At 39.5% G+C, this 27882-nt stretch overlaps 1 long non-coding RNA gene across 1 annotated transcript in view; it reads left to right on the top strand.

Annotated features, from left to right (window-relative positions):
• Positions 1-27882, top strand: part of LOC128314375 (uncharacterized) — a 160404-nt gene that overhangs the window by 70127 nt on the left and 62395 nt on the right. The window contains exon 2 of the long non-coding RNA XR_008295950.1: positions 22417-22486. This is a non-coding gene — a long non-coding RNA (uncharacterized LOC128314375). The remainder of the gene's footprint in view (positions 1-22416; positions 22487-27882) is intronic.

The raw sequence follows: 27882 nt of genomic DNA, 5'->3' as shown, positions 1-27882 counted from the left end.
TTCTTTTGTTTTTCCAAAGAGCATCCACATGACTTGTTAGTGGGAAGTCTGCATCTCACTCTTGAGACCTCTCCTGGGAAACCTCCCACACATATACAGACCCCTTTTAAGTTTAAGAAGCTCAAGGTTTACTCAGTACCATGGGGGAAAGAGTTTGATCTTACGTTACTGCTTTGCTTTTTTGCTCCCACTGAATGCCCTTGTTTAAAACTAGCCCTGCACAGTACTGCAAAAGTATGTCCATCCTGCAATGATACCTCATACCTAAACCATAGAGTATCCCATGTTCAAACACTCAGCCTTTGTTCCAAAACCACAACACTATGCCATCAATATCTGGATCCTGAGGGCATGCCAATTTCAGCCATATGTTCTATTTTGTTTTTGTTTTTTTTTTCTAAAATAGCCTTTGTCTGGTATATGTCAAGGGTAATAACCACCCCTGCCCATACCTCATTTTTTTGGTATGTTTCTGTTTGAAGAATCTTGGTGTGTTTCCTGTACACTTTGGTCTACCCATACTGGTCCACCCAAAGAGATGAATGAACAGGGCTGGGTTCCCTTTCTCCCAAAAGCCTCTAGGTTCCTTCTGCAATTGATCAGACTCCTCTCAAGTGACCAGCTAAAGCAATTAAGAGGTATGGTGAGGAGTGAGCCTTGGCTAGGCTGCAAAGGGTTCCCATTACACTCCTCCCCCAGGTGAAGACTACTCAGGAGTCACACCATGGTTTTTTTTAACTAAGGAAATAATTCCAGAGATCCTGGAAAATAGTCTGTGGCATGATGATTTACTGTGACCATCCGTGAAGAAGGGAGCAGTCTTTGGTACTTACTATGCAAATAATATAAAATTAAATGTTTAAGACTCCGATACATATGAATGTAAAGATCGTATTTCCTTTTAAAGTTCCCCAAATGATAGCTGGAGCCCTACCTACCTGTTCACCATAATTAATCAATTTCAAAGTGTCTTTGGGCCCTTTCAAAGAGGAGATGATGGCTTTCTCCCACAATTGCTCAGGTTTGGGTCCCTCGTAGTCTTCTTTGTGCATTTACTCATCACACCAGCACAAACATTCAGTTCATAACAGCGGGTGACCACCAATATCACCAGGAATGTGGCCTCAGAAGGGGAACTGCCTTCTCCTTCCAGCAAAGAGGAGACCAGAGAGTAATGTCCAATCAGGTTTTATTGAAAGTTTATGGAAAATAGAAGGGACTAATTGCATACAGTGTAAATTACGTTACACATGGGTGTGCTCAGATCCCTCAGCCCCAAGGCAGGAATGACATTCCTTAGAGAGTCCCTAAATGATGCTTCTCTGCCTTCCTCCCAGTCTGCTACCAAGTGGAAAAGGAACACCCAGACCCCCTTCAACAGGTGTACCTTCTAGCATGTTTACTTTACTTGGATCCCATGAGGTTTCAGAGAAATAAGAAAATATCCCAATACCCCCCCAAACCTAACAGTCTAAAGCCCACAGTCCTGATTTCTTACTTGTAGTCCCAAGATCCACCTCATCCTGGAGTGATGGGCCATGGATCATTCACTACTTCTAAAGGAAACCACAACTCCCACCTTTAGGAGTGGGTCTGGTCCCATGGCCTCAACCTGACCCGTATATGGCACACCAACTTTAATGTATTTCCCCAAATCTGGCTTATTCAGTCATAAATAGACACCAATTTTTTTTAGCCCAGGTTGCATACACCAATCCCCGTGAATTTCTTGACTCCTCCAGGGTAAAGTATTTTCTTACTTGAAGCCATTCCTCACCGAAATGGCTCCAACTTTTCTGGAGGGTTGGGGGCACTTCAGACAGGAAACCACTCTCCGAGGCCACTCAATAATAAATATGCCAGAAGAGTCTAATTCAGCACAGACAAAACGAACATTAGCCTCTAGGTAGCAAGTGCTAAAACATACACTACATTTACATGAAGCAGGAGGGAACTCAACTTTTTAGTTTGAAACACCTAAATCTAATTTATTTCACTATATTCAGGTTTTTCTTTAAGAACTAGGGGAAAGTTCTGCTCTATCTTTTACATAACGAACAAGGCCCCCTAAAAGGTTTCTCCAGTCTGCTATATAAATTCAAGCCTCTCTCTAAAGATAGAATATGGCTTGCAACTTTTAAATGACAGTCTTTCTCCACATCTATGTTCGTAAGATTTTTTGTTTTCTCAATTTTAGTCCAAGGACCGAATTTCACATGGAAAGAGAGTAAAGCAGGACATTCCTGTGGCTTCACACTCACTATAGTCACTGTCATGTATTTGCTTCCTCACAAGGCCCTGGAAGCCCTGTGGTCTCCACTCACTGCTGAGTGTTGCTGGCACAGAAAAGGCTCCCCATCCCAGGCGTCCTGTCACACCTTGGCAGGACTCGGAAGCACTCCAAGTAGCAGGATGCGGGCTGCAGGGTGTCTACAACTGAGGAGGTCTAGAAGGAAGTCCAGCATGATCAGAGTCTGCAGCAAAGCAGATGAGACAGTACTTCCAGTACAGCTTAATGCTCCTCACTCTAATCTGAAAGAGGGTTGGAGAGTGATCTCTAGGGTATCTTCAAACTCAAACTCTATAACACTGTAATATCCTTAGTGACACCTTAGTGACACCTTAGCATGACTTTTGCTATCGTGAAAATCCGTGGGAAGCCAGGCTTTGTAACTTTTTGGGCACTACCCCTGTACACAAAACATGGAAGGCAGTCATGGCAACCCTGGGATATGCAAACACATGGTCACAGTGGTCTTCTGGAGGCAATCCTCCCAGCAGTCAGCCTATCGAGACCCTCCTTCAATACATAGTTCCTGTGTTACTTTATTCATCGAAACTTCCCTAGCTAGGCTCGCATACATCTTTTCATTTTCTGTGAACTTCCAGCATGCTAAATTCAGTACCAGATAATTTAGCAATCCATTGCTTTTTGAACTTCAATTAATTTGGTCTTATGAACTGGATTATAAACCCAAAACTCAGGATTGGATCTTCTGCCTCTTTGTATAATTCATAGCACCTCACACAGTGCTTAGCAAGAGAAGGAGCTAAATAAAAATATTTGATAGACTCAAGCAGAAAGAATATATTTGCACAGATAGGCTAAGACACACATCTTTTCTTTTCTTTTTCATGTTTGGTTTTTTTTGCGAGAGAGACAGAGCATGAGCCCGGAGGGGTGGGGGGGGGGGGGGCGGCGGGGAGCGTGAGGCAAAGAGAGAGGGAAACACAGAATCTGAAGCAGGCTCCAGGCTCCAAGCTGTCAGCACAGAGCCCAATGTGGGTCTCGAACTCACAAACCATGAGATCATGACCTGGGCCGAAGTCAGTGGCTTAACCAACTGAGCCACCCAGGTGCCCCAAGACACAGAGCCTTTGCCCTAATATGGCTAAACTAATACCAGAACAATTTATCATGTTGAGAGAAGGAAGGTATGGAAACTTAAAACTCCTTATCAACAATCAGCAAGATAATTAGTTGACAGAGTGTTGTATTTGTTTTGTTTTGTCTCCAGAGAGTTCTTGACTGCTGCTTAACTAGCCAAGACCTGCTCAGAAAACTTAGGTCCATTTTGGAGGATATAGGTTTATTTGAAGGTCTCCAGATCACTGTTGAAATGTAGTTTTAGGCTAGTGCAAAAATACTGAAGTCTGCTCTGGTTTCAAATAAGTATGGGGTCAGGAGAAAGGGGATGTAAGCAGCATTCAGAATTTTTGAAACATATTTTAGGCTAAAAGGGCCTGCTGGTGTAACCATGGGCTTTCCGATTTGACCCAGTCCCAAAACTTTAAAGGAGTGATTGTGGAACCCAGAGACCAGGGTGTAGCCAGTTAGGCAAGTACAGGATAGTCTGAAAAAAATAAAGGGGTTTGGTAGCCTTCTAGAATCTGGACCGAGGATAGAGTGCTTTGGTAAGCTAGGTTCCTTCCTCAGACGGCTTCTCCATATGGACAAGTGTGTACATTAAGGCATTGCTAAAGTACCAAGATAGGAAATTGTATATGCTGGCAGGTGCATCTGATCTACTAAAAGTCGTGCAGATAATGTAGGTCATATATCTCTGTAATGCGTTTTCTAGTATTCTTGGATATTTGGAAAACACCACACTAGGAGACCTATGAAAAAAATGTTGTCATAACTGGGTTGCAAACCCATTCCTAAAATTATCACCATGTGTTTGTTTTCATTTACTATCATATTATCTGGTCTCTAAAGAGATGAAAATTGAAAATTATTTCAGCCATCCACTTCATACAACATTGCTGTCAACAAGATCATCTTTGTGTTTCCGATGTAAATGACTCAAACCAAAAAGATCTTTCTTACAGAAGATTTCCATATAGTACTGGTAGTTTGTTCCTGTGTCATGTTTTATACATGAAGTTGCTGCGTAAAAAAAATTTCCGTCAACTGAACAAGTTCAATAGCAAATTAAAGACTTATTTTTCTTTAGAGAGAAAAATGTATGACAGTTGTTATAAATAAATACGCAAATGTACTTCCCATTGCCAAGATTTTCCAAAGAAAGCTTCAGTTTGCTCAAACAATAGGCTCGCTCCTAGATCTTCCAGCTACAGGAACTTGTGGGTTTTGGTAAATATTAGCAGAACAGGCCTATTCACAAAGGCTGCACACCTGACCATCTGATCTTAGACACAGTGTACCCTCAACGCTTCTGGGAAAGACCAGTCTGAATTTTTTTTCATAGGCTGGACATAATGAAAATGAACTGAGTTTCCACTTGTGTTTGTCCACGTTTCTGCCAGTAACTAGTTTCGTAAACTCTGGTCACTAGCAATGCATGGGAGAACATAGCTAATAAGAAAAGAAACTTAATTTTTTTCATATGTACTCATAATATAAGTAGAAACTTATTATAATGATTGATTCCACTTATTTTGCCATAGTAGCTCCCCAAAGGTTAATTATATATAACTATTTGGCCGTGTGTATGTCGATCAGAGCTACTTATATCTCTTTATTCCTGAAAACTATGCCATAGCTCTTGTTATGAGAACAAATCTCTAATTTGTTTAAGCAAATTTTTAATTTGTTTCTCATATATTTATGTGCCAGTGGCTGGTTAATGTATTTGTCTAAGGCATACTAAAATCCTTGATAGTATCATCAAAAAAGAGCTCAAGTGCGTCCTGGTTGTCTTCCTAAAGACAAATTACAGTGATTGCAAAGACTGGACCATCCTTTTTTCTGCTCTATGTTTTGAAACACAACTGAGAGCGGTTACCACTCCTGTAATGCCAGCTATAACGAAGGTGAGGATGGCATTTCTTAAGCATCTACCTGGAGAAATGAGGGCAGACACCTTTTTCTGCTTTATGAATACATAAATTTGTGTCCATGCTGTCAAGTAGGCTTCACATGAATATTCTCATGTTTTATTATTTCTCCTAGCCTTAGGTACTTTGCGCTCTACTTTTATTGTTTGTGAGCCTTTCTCGCTTTTGTAAAATGAAGATATCATCCAAGAATGGCTCTTTGGCAAAGAAATAAACCCACTGGATATTTGACTGGCAGGCTTGTTCAATTATACTCTTGGTATGTTACAAATTCAAATGACATTTTCTGCATATGCCCAACATTTGAGAGAACCATAACATCCAGACGTGCTCATGGTTTTTCTTTAGGCTATCAAAATAAGAAACAAGTCTGTATCTTCCAGACAGTAAGGCTGAAAGCCTTGCAAGGAAGTGTGATTCAGGTCAATGAGGTAATTGAGGAAATGTCATGACAACCAAAATTAAAATGAGCAGCCTCATATTTGCATGTGCCAGCTGCTCCTCAGGAAATCTTTCTGGCTGCTTTTTGTTCCTATTAGACAGGATAATGTGCCTGCAAATTATATCCAACTGAAAGAGAATTGACTCACCCTCAGCAGACATTGTAGTAGCAGACAAACCGTGGAAAGATGAAATCGAGAGGAAGAACCAAGAACCAAACAAAACACACACATGTATGCACACACACGTGTGCGCGTGCACACACACACACACACACGCACACATTTTTCTTTCCCATTTCTGCCGTGATGATGCTGGCATATCATTTTAAAGCTTTTAAAATGAAAAGTCCCTTTTAACCTCATACCACTCTAAATTGCCTCACGACTTGTTTATACCCCGTGTTGTGCAAAACAGTTCTGAAGGCCTGAGCTTCCTCCTATTGTGACTTGAATGTTCCCCAGAAGGCCAAGACTGCCATAGGAGAGCGTCTTTCCTCCTTCGGGTCATGGGCTTCACAGTCTTGAAAAGTAGATGCGTGATACCAGTGTGAGTCCTTCCTAGCGTCAGTCATCCAGGTACTCTTCTGCTGAGTCTTCTGTAAAATATACAGTAAAACCTTGGTTTGTGAGCAGATTTCGTCCCAGAAACATGCTTGTAATCCAAAGCACTTGTATATCAAAATGAATTTCCCCCTAAGAAATAATTGAAACTCAAATGATTAGGTCCACAACCCAAAAATATTCATATAAAAATGGTTATAATACTGCAATATAATATAAAATAATAAAGAAAATACAAAATGTTAAAAAATAAATTAACCTGCACTTAACTCTGAAAACCTCTGTGGCTGATGTGAGAGAGACAAAAGAGAGGAGGGTTATTGTGTAGGGTGACTTTCTCTATCACTAACGGATGTCGACTGCAGTATAGTGTTAATAAACTCTTGTCATATACTCTATTGAATGTAACTGGCAATAGGCAGCAGAGGAAAGGGTGTATATCTGCAGGCAGCTGGACCTAGAATGAAGCAAAGCATTCCTAAGCCTACTCTTGTATGGAAAGGCCAAGACTGTCCATAGGTGCTTTGAAGTGACAAAAAATACACTAGTGCCAGTTATGGGCACCTTACAACGTTCTGAAAATTCCCTGATTTCTGCCAAACACCGTGGCCTGAGACGGAGCACCTGAGCGTAGGAGATCACCCACAATCCTGCAGAGAGAGAGAGAGAGAGAGAGAGAGAGAGGGAGAAGAACCATTGCCTCAGTTGTGGTCGTGTGATGTTCGGTGTTGCGTACTACTCGTATTGCAAGTTACCGCTCGTTTATCAAGTCAAAATTTATTAGAGATGTTTGCTCGTCTTGAGGAACACTCACAGAACAGGTTACTCACAATCCAAGGTTTTACTGTACTATGTAGAAAGAGATATCGTGTCCTGCCTCTGTGCTCCAGTGCTACTGTGCTTCACAGATTTGGAGGTCAACCGCAGTGAGGTCTCTGTACCCCATATCCCCGTGAACTGTGCAATGGGGCATTATCCTCCAGAAGACATACACGTGGCTTTCTAGGTGAATCTCTGTGAGTCACAAGGACGTGGAAATTGCCATCACTTGTTGGCATCTCTCATGGCTATTATCAGCTCAAAACAAATTAAGTCGTCACACAGTTGACGCAGTTTCCTCCTCGCTTGTGGCAGGTGCTGAGCCAAGCTGAGTGGATTGGCATATTTGCTGTCTTGATGGCACAAAGCCCCACAAAAGCGGAACCATTTTCACTGGCGCAAAAACGTTCCAAAGGATGCTTGCTGTACAGATTCTTTCTATTCATTCTAGAATATAAAAGAATATAAAAAGAAATGCTCCATCTAAAGATAATCTCCCTCTCTCTGTATATTTTTTAATGTAAGACAGTTATTTCGAGTCATAAATGGCAAGTTCTCTGAGAGTGCTAGGGAAAATTACTCTTAATACCTTTATCCTATTAAGTTGCCATAGTAATAAAATCTCATTCTACTAAAGTAACTTTCTCAACAGGTCAGAGCTTGAAATTCTATGTTGTAAACTTCTAAATACAAAAAAAGGCATAAGTTTATTATTTGGAGTTCAAACTGTAGAAACCTGACAGCTTTGAGGACTTTAAAAGATATTGAATCAATTGCTATAAAAGGAAAACACTTGACAATTTAATTCATATAGTATATCACTACTGAACAGACTTCTTGGTGATTTATGAAGGGCATGTTTGTGGGCTGGGTTTTGGAATTTTTGCATGACAGGTAAATTTGTGCTCAGAATGCTTGCATCTTCAAAGACCCACGAGTTTGGCTGTGGGTACATGTAACATTTGGTTTGGAAACATATGAAAGAAACACTGATATTCCTTGAGAATGTGATTGAACTGTGAATTTACTCTGATATATTGATATAAAGTTTTAAGTTATTTTATCTGTACTATTTATGTATGTCTGTATTGGAGGCATCTAACCTCCATGCGTCAGAAGCTCCTAGAGAGTTGAGGTTGTCTCCATGTAACTGTCAGCAATTAGTAGACACCAAAGTTGACCAGGCTTTTGACTTCTTCTAATGCTGAGTTGCTTCATTCGATGATATCTCCTCAATTCTATTTGATTTCAAGTGTACTGTGAACTGAATAAAGAAAAGACTGACTGAAGCCAAATGAAGCCTAGATGATGCTTCTGGAATGGCTGCTTAGTTCATCATATTCAAAGAAAAGAACACAATAAAAGAAAGAAAACAAGGGTACCTGGCTGGCTCAGTCCATAGAGCATGCAACTCCTGATGTAGGCGTTGTGAGTTCAAGCCCCACATTGGGCATAGAGCTTACTAGAAAGGAGGGGGGGGTGTTAGAAAACATGATCCCTAAAATTAAGACATGCAGTTGGTAAATATCAATATACACATCTGATTCATCTACAGACTGATTACAAAGCAGTCTATGAGCAAGTATAAGATTGTTTAGTGCACACTGGGTATGCGAATATTATAGACATGATGAGGACAGAGCCATTGGGCCAGGGAAAGTGGTGGTGTTTCTCCTGTCCTCCATGTTCCTCCTTTCCATCTCAACCTCCTCTCACCTGGGAACTTGCTCTCCAGGACCCATCGTTTGTTGATCCAATACGAAGGGGCTTTATGGGATCCAAGACTTTTGTCTGTAATCCTTTTGGAGCATGAAGCCAAAATGTGTTTTATTTCCCCTGGGACCAAAGTATCAACTATGTCATAATAACCTAAAACAAAGGCAGAAGATGAGTTTGACAGGTCAAGCAACTTTTCAGTGCCTCTCAAATCACTGCATTTAATCAATGTTCTTTCCTGCTGTAATCAGCAGAGACTTCTGAGAAGAGAAGAGAGTAAGCAGTACTTTGAAAAAACTGAATTCGTATGTAAGGCATAGGAGAAATGCTTGACACACCGGTCTTCAGGGATATGGTAAAGCGTGAAAGGTCCAAGTTGTGCATTGGACACAAAATTTAAGTGGGAATTAAAATCTCAGTACTTAAGACAGATAATATTTTAATATAGCACTCTTTAAAATAAAAACTTATGCAAAAATATTCATAATGAACAAAATATCAAAGTTTAAATTGACGCAGGATCAGTATTATTGATTTTTTCCTTTTGCCTCAAGCCAATATGGCTTGGTATAAGGCACTAATCCTGTCTTTCAAAAAATTTTTATTTTATTCATCATGGATTTTCTTACATTAATTTGAACTTTGAAAAAATACTTAATTGAAATATTATTTACTTTAATTACTAAGAGTTTTGGTGCCCCCTTTAATTTTGCACCTGAGGTCAGTGACTTGTTCCACTTATCCTAGCTAAATCCAGTCCTGCAACAGGGTCACTGATGATAAAGAGGAAAGGTAGAAAGCCATGATGAGAAATATAATTTCTAATAATTTCAGAACATTATATAATTGAGTCATCCTGGAATCAAACAATAATAAAAAGCCAGAAGGAACAACAGGTCAGGGATATAGTTATACATTTGGGAATTCTCATAGCCGCAAGAGGGCATCAATTAAAATTTTGACAGAATATGCGTTCCAAGACACTATTAAAAGAAAAGAACAGAGAACTAAGGACTAATCTGAGGATTACTGTTAGTTCTAAATGACAGATTTTTCTCCAGTGGATTATCATTCCCAAAGTATAACATGTTCTAGAACAGGGTTTCTCAAACTCGTATATGCATCTCAATCACCTGAAGGACTTGTTGAAATTCAGATTACTGGACACCACCCCCAGGACTTCATTTCAGTAGATTTAGGGTAAGGCCTGAGAATTTGTATATCTGACAAGTTCTCAGGAGATGTTGATACATCTAGTCCAGGGCTCATACCTTGTGAACCACTGGACTAGAATAAATAGAATCTTTACAACAGAGTAGTTGGTTTAAAATTTTATGTAGTGAAATACTCTATGGGGAAATCAAATTCTATCATTTCTTAATACTATAAACTCTTCAGGAAGAAACAAAAAGAATGATTCCATCATGCCTCAAAGACCAAACAAATAATTGCAACAAATATAGCTCGTTGGAGCAAGATAATGGAGTGGTGGGGGTCGCAAACTGGAGATTACATGCCCACTAAAGGAATTAAAGTTCCATGAAAACAACATAAGTCATGGGACACCTGGCTGGCTTAGTCCATAGAGCATGTGACTCTTGATCTCAGGGTCATGCGTTAAAGCCCCACACTGGGCATCGAGCTTACTTTAAAAAAATTAGTCACTATGCAAGACGTACAACTTGTACCTCTGACATTCTGGATTGAACAAGTTTATTAAACTGGATCACCTGAAAAAGAAAGGGACTCAGAGTTTGTGGTTTAAAATTTCATAAGGGGAGCAACCAAGTTCCTGGGAAATTGGTTTGATTCTTGCTACTGAGGAAGGTAAGATGATCAGTTGGCACCAATGACGTAGATCAGAGCCCATTAAAATGCAACCCCTTGCAGGTGGACAGACTGCAAAACAAGTACTTGATCTTGGGACCTTTGGTGAAGGGCCTCAAGTCACTTGTGGATGGAACCATTGGTATGCCTGACAGCTGTCTCTATTGGAATAAACCATTAAAACATGGGTGATGGTAGCCACAAGCATGCAGAGTTTGAGGACTGGTACTTTCCTCTATTTTCCTGTACCTCACCAATCCTGGGATCCTTCTGTAGCCCAAAATAGGGGAAAGAAGCACTGAAGATCACCGAGTTTGGACTTCTCGTAAACCCTGGAAATAAAAAAGTTCAAGATGAGTTTAATATGATTTCACAAAATGGGGAAATGTGACATTGCTTGAATTCCAAGTTTTAGGAATCAACCCATACTTATTTCAGTCAGAGAAGACCATTTGATAGCAGACCAGCTTAATCTGTGACACTAACTTGACAATTGTTGGTTTACAGACTAATATTTGGAGCCCCATGTGGTCACCCCCACCCCAACAATTTGCTACGAAGCCATCAGTTCCATTCTTGCTTCCTCTAGTATGAGTGAGGTGGTGCAACCTGTTTTGCACATCAAAAAGAGTGAGTCAGCTGAGACTTATATAAGAGTTTGGACATGCCAAGCAAGTTACCAACCAGAAATTTCTCATGGTTAGACATGGTTGCCTGATGGGATGTCAGTGTAAATAACCTTCTATGCAGGCTGCTGGAGATCCATTTCTTGCCTTACAAATTGTGGAATAGGGAGAAATTCATGGGGTGATAAAATGACCAATAAACTGAACTAATTCAGCAGAAACAGGAACTCAGAACTAGAGATTTGCAAGTAAGCAATAAGCCATCGCTAACCTTCTAGAACAGGTGTCTGCAACCTATGTCCTTGGGCCAAATCTGGACGCCACCTATCTCTATAAAGTTTTATGGGAACAGACCCATGCTCATTTGTTTATATATTGTTTATGGCAGCTTCAATGGCAGAGTTGAATAATTAGAGACTGTATGGCATACAAAGCTGAAAAAAAAACAAAGTGCTGTTTCCCTGATCTAGTAAGAGAAAGAACTAAGAGCCTCCCAATTCACTAAATTCACCTGGAATATAGCCTAACTGAATTGTATTTACATCTCAAAGAACAAGGTGCCTCAGTGATATCTAGGCACAGACAAATTTGACAGAAGATATCAAGGTCCCTAATCTCGAATCTGACATATAGTCCCCATGTGATAGTGACTCCAGCTTGTTTTTAGGCTCTGATTTTAATAATTAATTGATCCTAAGGTTCAGCTCTTCCTATTCCTCTAGCTGGATTCTAAGCTGTCAGAATTACTGCCATTGTTCACCTATAATTGTTCCGTAAAGTAACAACAAACAACTTTTTGGCCCTGACCTGACATTACTCAGTACAGATAAAGTGAAAAAAAAAAAAAGGCTACTTTGTTCTCCTAGTTGCATATGCCCATTTCTTTCCTTGGAAAGATGTCATCATTTGCAGTGTCCACATACTCTATTCCTATCAAAACCAGCCCTCACAAGAAAACATATGAAACTCATTCAGTCAAATACAAATAATATATAACAACACACTATTACCTCCCCAGAAGGATTGAAGTCCTAGAAGCATTAGCAAGTAGGTAGGACAAACAAATGTTTCTTTCTTTCTGTCTTTTGGAGGTCAGGATATAAAGACAGAAAAAAACTAACACCAGGTAGGCTAGCAGCTCTCTTTCTTCAACGAACCAATTTCTCTGTGCCAAATCCATAACCCCAAAACCACTACATCAAAATCACCCCCAGAATACTTAATAAAAATGCACATCCTGAAGCCCAGTTCTGAACTGACCAAATCAGAATACTTGGAGATAAGTTCCGGGAATCGTTATTTCAACAAGCACAATTGCCTCTTCATGATTCATATGTTGAGTAAATTTTGAAAACCATTGCACCACACTGTGTGTGACTGTCTAGCCTCCTGCCCACTGGCCTTGTAGCTTGATGAGTAGTCATGGTAGGCTGGAGACACTCCAGGACCTGACTTGGCTCAGTCTGATTGGGCATTTAATGGTGCCCTGACTTACAGGTGATCTGAGGAATTTCTCACACTTATAAGGGCTCTCTCTGATGAGGACTGGTGTAATGTTTCAGAGTGTAAGTCACCTTCGTTATTTATTTTCACATTAACTGCACAGAACAATGATATGAGGTAATCACTAGTAAGTTTCAGGAAAATTACCCAGTTTCCTTCATTGTAAAATGGGGGTTTTAACAAAGCCTATTTGAAAAGGTGGGAAGAATTGAGATAATGCACTTAAAGTGCATAGCATGAAGGAAGTGGTGAATAAATGTCAACAATTACTGTTGCTCATTTAATTACACATGAGAAAATTAAAGCCCAGAAGTTTTATTCAATAAATCAGTTACACACCTTATAAGTTGCCAAGAAGAAGACTTGAAACCCAGTACTTTTTGGAGTCAGTCTTTCTTCTGCCCTGAGATTGAGATTGATTTACCATTTACCATGAAATTCATAAAGTGAGTTTCGGAGCTCCTCATTTGCATGGACCCCTTCTAAGACTCTAAGATAGACCTAGTAATATGTTCACACAGTCAAAATTTTTATCATATTTGCAAAAGTTAGATAATTTCATCACAGCTGGTACAGAAAATGTCTTCTTTCCAGTCCTGTTCTGTCATGCTTTCTCTCTTTTTGTTGGCACTGGAGTGGGGTGGCATTTTAGGGTTCCAGCTAAGGGGAAATGGAATTTGAGATACCCTCAGCTTGGAATCAGTGCGATTTTTTAAATGTGGTGTGCATTAGCTTCTGCATGTAGTTACTTTATTACTAGCAGTCTCAAACTAAAATTGACTTTAACAGATAATCCCGCTGACCATTTTTCCGGCCCAGACATGACATGAAGGTATCCAGACCAGAGGACCAGAGCTCATATAATATGAAGGTGCTCCAGGGTACCAAGCACTCAGCACTGGAGGTATATGCAGAGGATATGCATGAACTCAGTTATGAATTATATGGAACCTGAAGCTAGTCGGTAGCAAATTCTTATCAAAGATAAGTAAAATTATTTATAAGAGGAAGTGTCTGTTCTCACTGATATCCACCAAAACAGAAATTGTCTCTTGTCAAGATTATACTCAATCATACAGTGTATGCAATTATAAGCGTTCCACACGTTTTTTATTTCCTTTTTTGATGGGAATTGCACAAGATAGACTTTGTTAGAATTCCTTAATTTGTAATAGTTCTAGCAGCACAGTTCGTTAGTGCATGGTTTTATAGGAATTCCTCAATTTGTTGATCACAGAAGTTTATCGGTTCTGAAACCAGTGAGTACAAATTGGGTGTAAGTCACAGATGTTCTATATATCTCCCCAAGAAGGGGTGTCTGACTAGACCTATAAGAAATTGACAAATTGAATGAATAACTAAGCACCTCTCCTCAAAGAAAAGATCAGGTCCAGACGGCTTCACTGGCAAATTTTCTTTTCTTTCTTTCTTTTCATTCTTTAGAGAGAAAGAGAGATGGAGAGAGAGAACACATGTGAGGAGAGAGGGGCAGAAGTAGAGGTGGGGTGGGTGGGAATTTTAAGCAGGCTCCATGCTTATTGTGGAGCCCAACGCAGGGCTCCATCCCATGACCCTGGGATCACAAACTGAGCCAAAATCAAGAGTCGGATGCTTAACTAAGTCACCCAGGCACCTCTTCCCTGGTGAATTTTCTTAAATATTTCAGAAAGAAATGATACCAATACTACTCATATTCATTCAGAAAACAGAGGAGAAGTACTTACTAATTCATTTTATGAGGTCAATATTATCCTATTGTCAAAGCCAGACAAAAACATTACATGAAATGAAAACTATAAGACAGTGTCCCTCATGACCGTAGAAGCAAATATCTTCGATAAAGTATTAGCTAAATTCAGCAACATAGGAAAAAGGATTGTACACTTTTACAAAGGAACATAAAGTTGGTTTAACATCTGAAAGTGGACTAATATAATATATAATATTAATAGAATAGAAAGCAAACCTACATGATTATCTCAACAGAAGCCACAAAAACATTTGACAAGATCAGTACCCATTTGTGATAGAAGCTCTCAACAAATGGCGAATAGAAGGGAATTTCTGCAATCTGTTAATAGCATTAAAAACAAAAGAAGAAAACTTACTATTAGCATGATACTTAGTGGTAATATACTGAATGTTTTCCCCCATAGAAAAGGAGCAAGTAAGAATCTCCACTCTCACAACTTCTATTCAACATTGTACAGGAGGTTCTAACCAATGCAATAATGCAGGATTAAAAAATTAAAGACATGTAAATTGGAAAGGAGAAACTGAAACTATTAGCAGACAACATGATCCTATATGTAGAAAATTATAAGAAATATATTTTTAAGAACTACTATAGCAAATACGCACACTTAGCAAAGTTGCAGGATACAACATCAATAAACAAAAAATCAATTCTATGAAATATTAGCAACAAACAATCAGAAAATAAAATTAAGAAAACAGTTCCATTCACATAGCATCAAAACACTGAAGAAGAAATTTAGCAAAGCAAGCATAAATGGACATAAGAGAAATTTTTGGATTAATGGAAATGTTTTAAAGCATGTTGTACAACTATATAAATTTACTAAAAAATCACCAAAGTGTGCTTTCACAATGATAGATTTTATGGTATGTTAATTATACCTCAATAACAATGATTAAAATACATATAGATGGGAAAAACAGAATTATCTTTCTATTCTCACAGGTAATAGAAATATATTCATTTTCTCATAGGAAAGAATATTATAAAATTGTCACATGATGAGGCAAAGATTGTGCAGCAAAAATATGGAGGAAACGTTTAAAGATTTATTAGTCAATTAATAAAGAAATTATTTTATATTTTCTAAACTTTTAGTGTTTTTCAGCATAAAAAATGTTTTCTTTCAAAATAAATGTTTGCCTTATTTTTAAATTTTATTTTAGAGAGAGAGATCACAAGTTGGGGAGAGGGACAGAAGGGAAGGGACAGAATCTTAAGCAGACTCCATACTCAGCACAGAGCCCAACACAGGGCTCGATCCCATGACCCTGGGATCATGACCTGAGCTGAAATCAAGAGTTGGACTCTCAATCAACTGAGTCACTCAGACAGCCCTGCCTTACTTACCTATTGCTCTTCTTTTTTTAAAAATGCATTTATATTTTATTATTTATGTTTGTCAGATTTTGAAAAATCAGTTCTTTTAAATTATACAGCTTTTATTCAAACAATGAATATCTATTGCTTTTCTTAAAGGGGCCCTTAAGTTTGCGTCTTACAAAATCCACTTCTGCTCCTATTCCTGTCCCCTAGTCCCCTTCTCCGTAGGGAACCATTTTTATTGGTTTATTATATAGTCTTCCAAATACAATCTAATTAGATAATATAACCTAGATTAAAAATAATAACACAATAGATAATCTAGCACTAGTAAGGGCCGGGCTGTGCTCTAAGGACTTTCCATTTGTTAAATCACTCAATCCTTACAACAATTCTATGAGATAGACCATATTTTTACCCCATTTTACAGATGAGGATGCTGAGGCACCAAAAAGTATGGTAATTTTCCTATGGTATGTTTTAAACCCAAGCAATCTAGCTACAGAGTCTTTACTCTTAACTATTCTCAAAATTGTCTCTCAATACGTACATAAATGAGGGTGGGATCAGGGAGTGGGGGCTGAAAGTGGTTTAAAGTACACATAGAGCTAGTTTTTTACCCATGATTTACCCCCTGCTTTTTTATGTCTCAACAATACGTGTTGAAGAAAGAACTGGCTACATAATTTTGTGGGCTTAGCCCAAAATGAAAATACAAGGTCCCTTCTTTGGAAATTATTAAGAATTTCAAGAAAGCAACAGCAGAGTATTAGACCAAGCATAGAGTTCTTTTAAGTGGTTGTAAAGTCACATGCCTGTAAAGTCAGCCCTGCATAGAGATCATAGAACCCAGTACTTTCACGTCTGTGTCCCAATCGTAGCTGCTTCCTACTGACTGGTCATTAGTTGATCATAGAGCTGTGTGCCACCTTGGTGCTGCAATCTAGGGACATGCCAACTTTTCTGTTACAGCTGTCAACTTATTGAGGGAGAGGAAACAAGCATGCCCACACAACCCCTGCTATTGACTAAGAGAGAAAAGGAGAGTCTGGCTGCATAAATATACAGGTAGAGATCTGCAGGTTAGAAATCTGTAGTCAGGGGACACCTGGGTGGCTCAGTTGGTTAAGCATTCGACTTTGGCTCAGGTCATGATCTCATGGTTTGTGAGTTGGCATCCCGAGTCAGGCTCTATACTGACAGCTCAGAACCATAAGCCTACTTCAGATTCTGCGTCGCCTTCTCTCTCTGCCCCTCCCCCACTAGTACTCTCTCAAAAATAAATAAAACATTAAAAAAAAAGAAATCTGTAGTCTGTAACTCCCTTGCCTCTTATCTTTTGCTTTATTTTTAACAAACGTAAGTTAGGTCACTAATATTGACAAGGTCACCAAAACTGTCACTGAGCTCTTCCCTTCTGCCTGTCCCTCCCCAAAACGAAACCAAAATTATCCCCAACCTGCACTTTCAGGTAACACTCATCAAGCTGCTTTATTCAAACGACCCTGAAGAATTGGATTGCTAGACCCTTTGTGGCATTTCATATCATTTGGCTATTTCCTTTCCTTTAGGGGAAAGAAAGCAGGAACCACCTGGAGAGCTTCAGCTCAGCTGACTGCCACTGATAAGTCAGGAAAGAACCTCTGAGTGAAGACCCTCCAGGCACTTTTCTGACCTGATGGTATAAGATTTGCTTTGTTCTCATCTCTCCTGCACTTCCCAGCTGAAAACCTGTAGTGATGCAGGGAATTAATTTGACACTGTATTATAAGTTGATTGACAAATAGCTAACAACAGGGTGAATTCTGTAACTAGAAGGATTATAGAGCAAGAGGCACTGGCCAGGCTAGGAACATCCAATTCAAAGTCATCCAAAGAGGTACAGGCAAGAAAAAAAGAACTGAGAGGAAAATGTCCACATTTCCATTGACAAGCACGATGAAACTTGTTGACTAAGGTATCCACGTTATCTAGGGCATGCATTTGACAATCTGGCACAGGTGATGAAACTGACAAACACACCAGAAACTAGCACAACATTATCTGTAAATTGGTTGTGATTGAATACTTCATGTCATCAAGGGAATAGAGGCAATGAAAGAAAAGCCTTATTTCTCTGCGAAGAAAAGAATTTCTGTCAGAAAGAAACTAGGAAATAAAAGACAAAAATGTCTTAAGAGATCACTATGCATTCTGTAAAGTACATATTGTAAAAGGAAAAGGGAGAAGCAGCTTGATTCTGAAACTCTATTCAGTGTAATTTTGTGTAAGCTGTTCTCTAAGGAGAGAGACTGAACCCTAATCAGCCAGCATCTTCTTCCAGATGGCTCTAAGTGTGCTTTAATCTGTTTTTAAGAGAAGATGGATCCCTTACTATGAGGAAAGGGGCATATTGAGACTTGATCAAAGCATTTTGCCAATACATATGTATAACTTACAGAGCACTCTCAGAATGGTTTGTAAGGGTTTTCCCTTTACCCATTCTCTGCCTGGCATTTGCTGGTTCACGATTGCTGAGATGATGGCATACTTTGGTGGAATTTTGGTTCTTGAGTAGCTCCCAAGTCATGGCTTTTTTTTTTTGTAAGAGACCCTCAAGCAATACTTGATGAATGAATAAAAATAAAGAGAGCACATCCCCATATCAAGGGGCCTGCAAGTTGACAAAGTAGGAATGGAAGAGAAAGACTAGGTGGACATCCTTCAGCTGAAGGCAAGGACCCCAAGCTCCATCCTTGTCTACACAGAAGAATGATGTGAACATGACTTCCAGATTTGATCTTATGGCACTTCCAGCTTCATGAACAATTTCAGCAGGATTTTTAGTAAATAGGATTTTTAGAAATTCAGCAGGATTTTTAGAAATTTACCTAAAACAATGCCACTGTGCCAACACTGAAGTCACAATTGTTGAAGAGATTCTGGGAGAAAGGACTCTTGAGAAAGTATTCCTGGTCATTGAACTTATTTGTTCATTTGTTCACTCATCCAATATTTATTAAGCACCTACTAAATCTCAGCCATAGTGCCAAGTTCCTGAGAATATGTAGGTAAACACAATAACAAACCCTGCCTGCTCTCCTCAAGTTTATAATCTAGTGGGGCTACTTCAATTACAATGGTTTGATCAGGCTATGATATCATAGTGTGGGAGCAAATTTTGGAGGCTACTTGATCAGACTTGGACAGTTATAAAGTATTCCCAGAGAAGAGGCAAAATAATAGACCTAAAAAGTGACTATGACCCACCCAGGGGAAAAGATGGGGAAGGATATTCCAGTCGAAGGAAATAGAATTTGCAGAAGGTCAAAGGCAAGAAAAGGGACAAGAATGGTAGGGATTAAAGGGAGTTTATGATAATGGCACGGAGGGAGGTGAAGAGATATGGTTGAGAATGAGAGATAGGAGGATAGGATTTGAAGGGTAGAGAGGACAAGGAGAAGGCAACTATCCTCCTATATGCTTGGTTAGGAATCTACATTTAATTGAATCAAATTCTGCAAACTCAGACTTTGTTAAATGCTGCCAGAAATACAGGCTCCATAGGAAACTGTCTCTGCTTTCAAGGAGCTTTAGTTGGTAGCAAATTCTCAGGGTCCAGGATCTATGTCAAATCACAGAGCAGATTCGTGATATGGGACATACGCCAATGATACTGAGTGCTGATTCCGAAGTGCTGGTTGGTGAATAATCTTGTTCTTCCATGAACAGATTTTAGCTGTGATTCGAGGATGTGTATGTGTATATGTTTAAAGCACACCAAGAGAGATTCTCAAATTCTCTGCATTATACAAATTAATAAATGAAGGTGCTCTAAAGAAATTAGAAATCAAAATAATCCTTTTGAATTCTAGCAATATTGAGAAGAGGGAAATTCTGTCACAGAATAAAATTACAGCATATGCCTTGTGGCGTAGTAGCAGCAGGTGGAACTTAAAAACTTAGAGAAAAATTTTACCTCAGAGTTCTCTTTCTTTTGGCGGAAGTTTGAAAATCTGAATTCCATGTGTATTCCATTTAAAATCCATGTGTTCACTGAGCAATGTTTCTATACTGTACCCCTAATCTTAGGCAAATATCTGTACCGTCTCTTAAAACACATTAAGATAGTATTGTTTTAATAAATAGAATAAAAACATTTAAGGGTTATAAATTTACAGAATTTTTTCATCATGTGTTCTCAAGCAACATATTCTGAAAGAATAGTTATGAGGTAGCTTAAAACGTTTTTACCTTAAAAAAGAATCCTCTTCTGCAGGACAGAAGTCCTGTTTAGTTTTTTCTGCAAGTGAGACAGTTATTGTTTTTTGGGGTTTTTTTTGGTCATTCTAATTCACAGACCACTAAAAGCATACTATACACAACACTGCAAATAAATGAAGGATCTAATTAAGCCTGGCAGAATTTTAGCTGGTCTGAGTAATGTACCTATGTGCTGTCCTCCGCCTACACAAAGTCCCACAAAAATCCGAGGGCTGCTCAAACAATGGGAATGTATCACCTTGTCTGCTAGGAAGTGCAAAACCATATCTTATTCTCAATTGCTGCAACTTTCCATGGTATAACTTATCACGTAATGTTATTACCTTTTTTCCATTGCATGATGCTTTTGTGCTGTTTTTAAAGATGTAATTTTTCATATGACTCATTGCAAGCTATCTCAAATCCTTTTTGGAAGTAGGTGTGGCATGAATAACAACAAACTAAATTAAGTTCCAACGCCGTACGAGAAATAGATTTTGTTATCAAGCGTTCTTAAAAAATCATGGATATTTTTTATGAATAATGTGTCTCACTGGGCTGAAACCTTTGTCAGAATGAGGTACAGACTTTTCAATGCCAGGAAAATAAAATTAATTCAACACTCATTGACCATTTCATATGTACTGTTTGGTGCTAGGAAACAAAGATGCATTAGAATCACCTGTCACATTCCTCCTGCATATTAGCTCAGAAAATGGTAGGGGGAGTGGCTGGAGGTGTCCTCAGTGGCTGTGTTTACAATTTTTCTTCTCTTTTCTTTCTTCTTTCTTTTTCTTTTTTTCTTTTTGAAGTGCTATAGAAGCAGAGAAAAGAGAACAGCTTTTATGGCACTTGGGGAAATAGAGAGTGGATCAAAAAAATTTGCTTCATTGAAGAGACATTTGAGATATCCTGAAGGATTAGCTGTATTTTACCATGCAAAGAAAAGAGGGAGGTCACTCCAGGGAAAGGGATCAGTGGGAACAAAGGCACGGTCCCAATTTTCCTTTTACTTCTCTTGCTGTTTTATTAGCTCTTCCTTCTTGACCCATCCCTAAATAATTGGGGTTACTCAGGACTCTAGCCTGGGCCCACTTAGCATCTCATACTACAAACATGCCTTAAGCAAACTCATCCACACCCATGGATGGCTTGATTCCCATCTTTATGTTGATGACAACTACATATGTATCTCCAGCCCAGATCTCCCTGTTTAACTCCAGAGGAATATAACCGAACCTTTCGCGACATCTCTTCTTTGGTATCTCACAGATACCTCAAACTCAACATGTTCAGAACTGAATTCATCTCTTTCTCATACTCTTCTTCCTGTAATTTTTCTACCTTCATTCCTGGCACAACGCTCTCCCAGGTGCTTACACCAAAAGCCTGGGTGCCATCCATCACTCCTCCCTTTTTCTCACCCACAGCACCCATCCAATAAATTGTCAAGTTCTGTCAAGAGGGTCTCTGAAGTAGTTCACGAATTTATCGACTCACTCTGTCCCTGTTGCTTCCACTTTACCCTTAGCCTAAATTATGTCCTTAGTCTCTGTATCTTAAATTACCGTGTAATAAGTAGCTAGCAGAAGGTGAGGAGGGGACAACCAAGAATGTGAGGCCCAGTGGAAATGGTACATGCTGGAAATGAGGCCCAGAGGCTAAAGAATGGCACTGGGTATGACTTGGTGTTTCTTGCCGGCAATTACGGCAAGTCTAGCTATCTGAAAGCTACAAGCTAAGAAAGCTCAGTACACAGTACTCCTCTGTGGTAAGGAAGTACCAGCAGTGATTCTGTCAAGTCCATTTGTCTTAAAGTGATGCTTTCTGTGGTTACAAGACCCACAATACTGATGGAGTCTCCTAATGTGTAGGAAGTGAGGTCCTTTCCTTCTCATTTGGAACACTTACTAGTTTCACTTAGGGACCTCATGACAAATATGTGTGGCTCCTATCTCAAGGACTCACACAAAATTGTATCAAACTAATGAATGAACAAACAATATTTCCTCATTTGAGAACTGTTGATTGATAGACTTTGCCCATTTATCTTTGTGTATATGGAATAAATTTGGAAAAGCTCATCTTATATGAAATAAGTAACCTTACTTATATCACTTTTGCTGCAAAAAGATTTTTCCTCGTTTTGTGTGTGTGTGTGCGCGCATGCGTGCATGCGCGTGTGCGTGTGCGTGTGCGTGCGTGCATGCGCGTGTGCATGTGCGTGTGTGTGTGTGTGTGTGTGTGTATTTGTGGTAGCAAATTTATCTATATGTTCTTTTTCTCTCACTTTCAGACACCGGACTCTTTCCTGCTTTGGCATATGCCCTGAGTGCTTGGAAATCCCTAAATGGACCAGAGCAAGGGTAAGCCAGCCCAGAAGGGCACTCTAAATCATGAGAAGACGTGTCTCAAAACTAAATACTGTAATTCAGGCAGTGCTTTTCACATTAACATAAAACAATTCCACATTTTAAAGCATGTTTTTCAGATACGACAAGCACTCAGTTAACTGAACGTTTGGAATAAGTTTTTAGTATAACTCATTTCATTTGAGTATATCTATTTTCAGAATGGCCATTGTGCCAAGGACAAGTTGATCAAGTGACTTCTCCTAAGTGTTTTGGCAATCCACCCTGCTGACACACTGCCAGTTATCAAAAGCACAATCAAGTTCAGTAGAACTGAAGCTTAAGCCCTTATGGCTGACACCACTGGACTTCCAACCAGTGTACTAAGTGAACATTGTTTGTATCCGTCTAGATTCTCTAACTCATTTAAAAGAGTTCTTTTTATTATGATGATTAAAGTTCATCATGATAAAGAATGTAAATGGGAAAAGGGGGGGGGTGGTCAGGGTGGCTCAGTCAGTTAAGCATCCCACTCTTGATTTCAGCTCAGGTCATGATCTCATGGTCATGGGATAGAGTCCCAGGCTCCATGCTCAAGACTCGCTCTCTCTCTCTCTGTCTCTCTCTCTCTCTCTCTTTCTCTTCCTCCCTCCCTCCCTCTGCCCTTCTTCCCTACTCATGCACACTCTCTCTCAAAAAAAAAAAAAAAAGAATGTAAATGGTACAGAAGGTGGGAATAAAAGTTAACTTCTGTCTTCAGTCCCCCAATACTCTGCAATACAATGTATATATTATTCTGTACCTTGTCTTTTCACTTAATAAGATATGCTTTACATATTTATGGTATAGAATAATGATGTGTATATGTGGCTAATTTTTATATTGATAAATACTATAACATATTGACAAGCCTCTAGGAAATATAAGAAGAGAATATAAAATCAAGGACATATATCAGTGAAGTAACTATAATTAGAAAATGCAAAGAATTTTAATTTTGTGGAGCCCAACTCCATAAAAACAAAGTCGAAATCAGAAATAAATAGATGATTTTCCAAGAAACTCATAAATGATTTATAAGGCTTCCCTGGGACCCTGGACGCAGAGATCATTTTAAATTCAGGGTACACTAAACCCAAGTAGTCCAGCTGATGTACTTAACAGAGTCACCACGCCTGCCTAACGAAATATCACACCTCCAATAAACTCATTGTGCTGTGTCTAATAAGTGACTAGCACTCAATATATATTTATGGAATGAAGGAATCCACTGTGCACAGTGAACCAGTAATTAATGTGAGAGCTTGCTTTCTGAAATCCTCTCCTCTATGGGAATGTCACCCACGGCTCCTATGACAGTTGTCATCTGCAAGTTAGACGTTAAAATTTCCTCCTTTTCGTTAGCCCTTCTGTCATTAGGATTAGATACAGGTCCTGATTTAGTAGGAGCTTATTTTCACGACTACCCTTATGCTCTCCTGCCCAAATTGACTGAAGGTAATTAAATCCATCCTGGCTATATCAGAACTCCATGTTATAAATTTTCTCCCTGACAATTGATATTAATATCTTTTGGAGATGAGGGTGGGTAGTATAAGGACAGTGAAGCCCTTTGATCTGGGATCAGGTAGTTAAATGAATCCACTCCTTGTGCAGATTCCTAAGTCAGAAATATTTATTTTTGCATTAAATTTTGGTTTTTATATAGTCCTTAAGGTGGCTCTGAATTATTTAACAATGACGAGTAAATATTTTTTCTGTTCTCTTACGATGCTTAAGATTACTATTTACTCAGTTGGAGGCTTTGTTCATTGGGAAGGAGAGGCAGTATCTAGCCACCTAGGGGAGCCATGGTATCTAGCAAAAGGATACTCCGTTTATTTGGGGTTGGAAATAAACAAGAATGAAAGTAAAAATTGGATTATTGGATTTCATTGGGCGAGAAGGGTTTTCATCAGATGAGGCAGAAAAGAAATGTGGTCATTATGGCTGGTCAGAGATCTGTCAGTAAAAGGAAGAGAAAAGACATGTACATCTCACTATTTCAAGGAGAGGAATAGCCTTCTCTGAGTTTTATTATGTGGTTTAATTGACAGAGAGGACTGGAAATCAAGACATGTTGGTTCTGTTCCCATAATTTTAATGCTTTCATGTTGCTCTCTCTGACTTGATCAAAATATCCTCCATGTGCAGAGGTTTAAAGAGAACAGCTCTGTAACCACCATTAGAGAACAAGCAATTCAAGTAAGTCATTACATTTTAAGTACTTCTTAATTCAGAAATAAAGGAACTAAATGTAGGCAGGAGATTTAAAAGTCCATAATGATATCAGCTTAAATGAGGCTTCTGGAGTTATGTTGTAAAAAATCTGCAGTGTTCTGTTATTCAACAGCTACTCAGAAAATCAGAACCCACAAGCAGACAAGAAAGGGCTGCTTATCATTGCCCAGGACTTATTCCAGGTGGAGCTCATTTTACCCCATTTCCTTCTCTCCTGCCCTTGCCTCAATGACAGAAGCACCTGAGAGAGGGAGGGCTCTCCAGCATCAGTTCATCAGACCCCTCCTGCTGCAACCTTGACCCCAACATCTCCAGATCACTTCGATCTGCAATATCTGGAGGAGTTCTCAGCTCTGGCTGCACACTAGGATCACTAGAGGCAGTTAAAAGAAATTACTGAGCCTCAGTGGCTCAGTCAATTAGGCAGCCGACTCTTGATTTCAGCTCAGGTCATGATCTCAGGGTCATGGGATGGAGCCCTGTGTTGGGCTCTGCACTAAGCATTGAGCCTGCTTAAGATTCTCTCTCTCTCTCTCTCTCTCTCTCTCTCTCTCTCTCTCTCTCCCTCTAAAATAATAATAATTAAAAAACTACCATTGCTCAGGCCCTAACCCAGACCATTTAAGTCAGAATCTCTTGCCTTAAAGCCTTGTTATTAGTGTTTTTTTAAGTTCCATATGAATTTCTAATGTGCAGCAGGAACAGAGATTTGGTCCTGACAAAAAAGATACAAGAGACAGCCCCAAGATTTGACCCCCAGCTTTGCTTCTGAGACAGCAGGGGTCCTGGAGGGTGGAAGTGGTCCTGCAAGGATTTCTGAATTCCTGGGGAAGCCTGGCTTCATGTTACAGATTTGGGGCCAGACTAAATGTGGAGATAACCCCGGCCTTCTCTCTTCCCTACCCGCCCCCCTCTTCCCTGGGGTGGAGAGACAAAGTTAACCTCTGGACTCCCCTAAATCAAAATCCAAAATCATGTGGCAGGGTAGGAGCCTGAGAAATGTCTTAGAGAAACCACAGTTCAGGGCCATCTATTTAATTTCAGACCAGTTCTTAAAAATGAGATTCTATGTGCTCAGCAACTTTCACGTCTCATTTCCCTGGCACATCAACCTCTTTGAACTAGGGTTAATAGCCCATTTTATAGATGAGGAAACAGAGACAATTCAGAGAGCTTCAGTAATCAACACAAAATCACCCTCCCGGGAAGTGGCCAAATTGGGATTTAAACCTAAGTCTTTCATGTACCAAACACCATTTTGTTTTTAGCTGTACAGCTATACTCAGCACACCGTTATACCGCCATGCCGCCAGTGATCAACTGAGCAGCAGCCTTGAGCGGGAGGCCAGCTGGTTTAACTCCCTATTATGATCACTGTCTCCATTTTTGAGCATGTTGTTGAGCTTCCAGACATTTTGATGCCTTTAACCCAAAAGTAAGTCTCTCCAGACAATTTCATAAGGGCTAGAGCAAAAGCACCGCTCACTCAATTCAGACTTCAGTTTTGAGAAGTCAAGCTACCTCTGCCCAATACACACTCTCTCAAATTGGTGACTCTTTTCTTCCTGAAGCTGGGAAGAAACACAGGGATTCCAAAAAGGAAGGAGAGGGAAGCTTTTAAGATTTTCTGGCACAGAAAAACTGTTTCCTTATAGTCTACTCCCTGAAAAATGAGATAAATAGGTAAAGAGAGTCCCAGAGAGCTTGTGAGGAAATTAAGAATGCCTGCCGCTTCACTGTGTGTTCCAATAATTAAAGATTGATTTATGGTCACAAACTCTTTTAAATGGATGGAGTTAAACTTTATTCTCATCCTAACTTGAATTACTTTAATTATCAGAGAATGAACGTTTTAACTGGGGCCAATAAAAGGATGATTTCTGAATGGTGGCAGGCGTGGCTAAGATATGCAGCTGCACACAAAGTAGTTGGAGACAAAGCTGAAAAACAATCAGCTTTTCTTTTTGATATTGTTTTTTTAAAATAATAATGGGGTACATGGGTGACTCAGTCAGTTGGGTGTCCGATTTCAGCTCAAGTCATGATCTCCTGTTTCATGAGTTCCAGACCCGCATCAGGCTCTGTGCTGACAGCTCAGAGCCTGGAGCCTCCTTCAGATTCTGTGTCTCCCTCTCTCTCTCTGCCCCTCCCCTCCTCATGCCCTCTCTCTCTCTCAAAAATAAGTAAACATTAACAAATAATTTAATAATAATAATAATAAGCAAAAACGCATATATGAAATCACCAGATTCATGTTTCATACTCTGAGCAACTCTGATCATTATACAAGGGACTTTTAAAAGCTCATTGGCAGTGTCTTTCTTTATTGATTTATTCGATACCTAGAGTATTGAATAGAATTGATCAAGATGGGAGAAAAGACCAATCTCTCTGGCTTTGCAAGGTGCTTAGCCAGGGCTACTTGCGGTTTGGATTCCAACCAGTGCCCTGCGAGATAAGGAGGCTGGCAGTCCTTGCTCAGGGTCAGTCCTTGCGGAGGGTCAGAGGTGGTCCAAGTGCTTGAGTGCTTGAGTAAGTCACGTGTAGCACAGAGGCTCTTCAACTGTGTTCCAAACACTCTTAAGTTTGTAATACTGAATATTTTAATTTCTATGAGGAGCATCCTGTGAAAAATGCCGGGATCCCTCCAGACAGGAAGCAGTAACTAATATAGAATCAAACATTTCTACTGTACATGACCCAACTTAGAGCTACAGTGTCTAGATTTGTTAGGGCAGCTTAAATCCCAGCTTCCCCTTCGTTCAGCTCATGCTCCCTGCCCCAAAGTAGAGAACTGTTGCTGTTCTGTTCAACCAGACATTCCCCAACTGGGTTAATGGGCGTGTATGTGGCCCCACCTTCCCCCCATACTTCTACAGGTGAGCAAGAAAGGACCACCTTATGAAACCCATGGGATTCGTATGTTCAACACCACACGTATGGAGTATTCAATATTCATGGAATTTCTATATTTAATAGGTGAGTAACAACTAAATTCGAATGTATCTCCTACTTAAGATTTGATCCAAGAGAAAGTCTGAGTTCATTAAAAAGAGAACGTGGCATAGGAAAAATATTTTTATCATAAATCAAACATATACACAGACACATTTATTTGGCAGTAAGAATAC

This window comes from Acinonyx jubatus, chromosome A1 (genome assembly GCF_027475565.1).
Source record: "Acinonyx jubatus isolate Ajub_Pintada_27869175 chromosome A1, VMU_Ajub_asm_v1.0, whole genome shotgun sequence".
Taxonomy (NCBI): Eukaryota; Metazoa; Chordata; class Mammalia; order Carnivora; family Felidae; genus Acinonyx; species Acinonyx jubatus.
The sequence above is the reverse complement of the archived record's forward strand: the minus strand, read 5'-3'. Positions and strand labels throughout refer to the sequence as shown.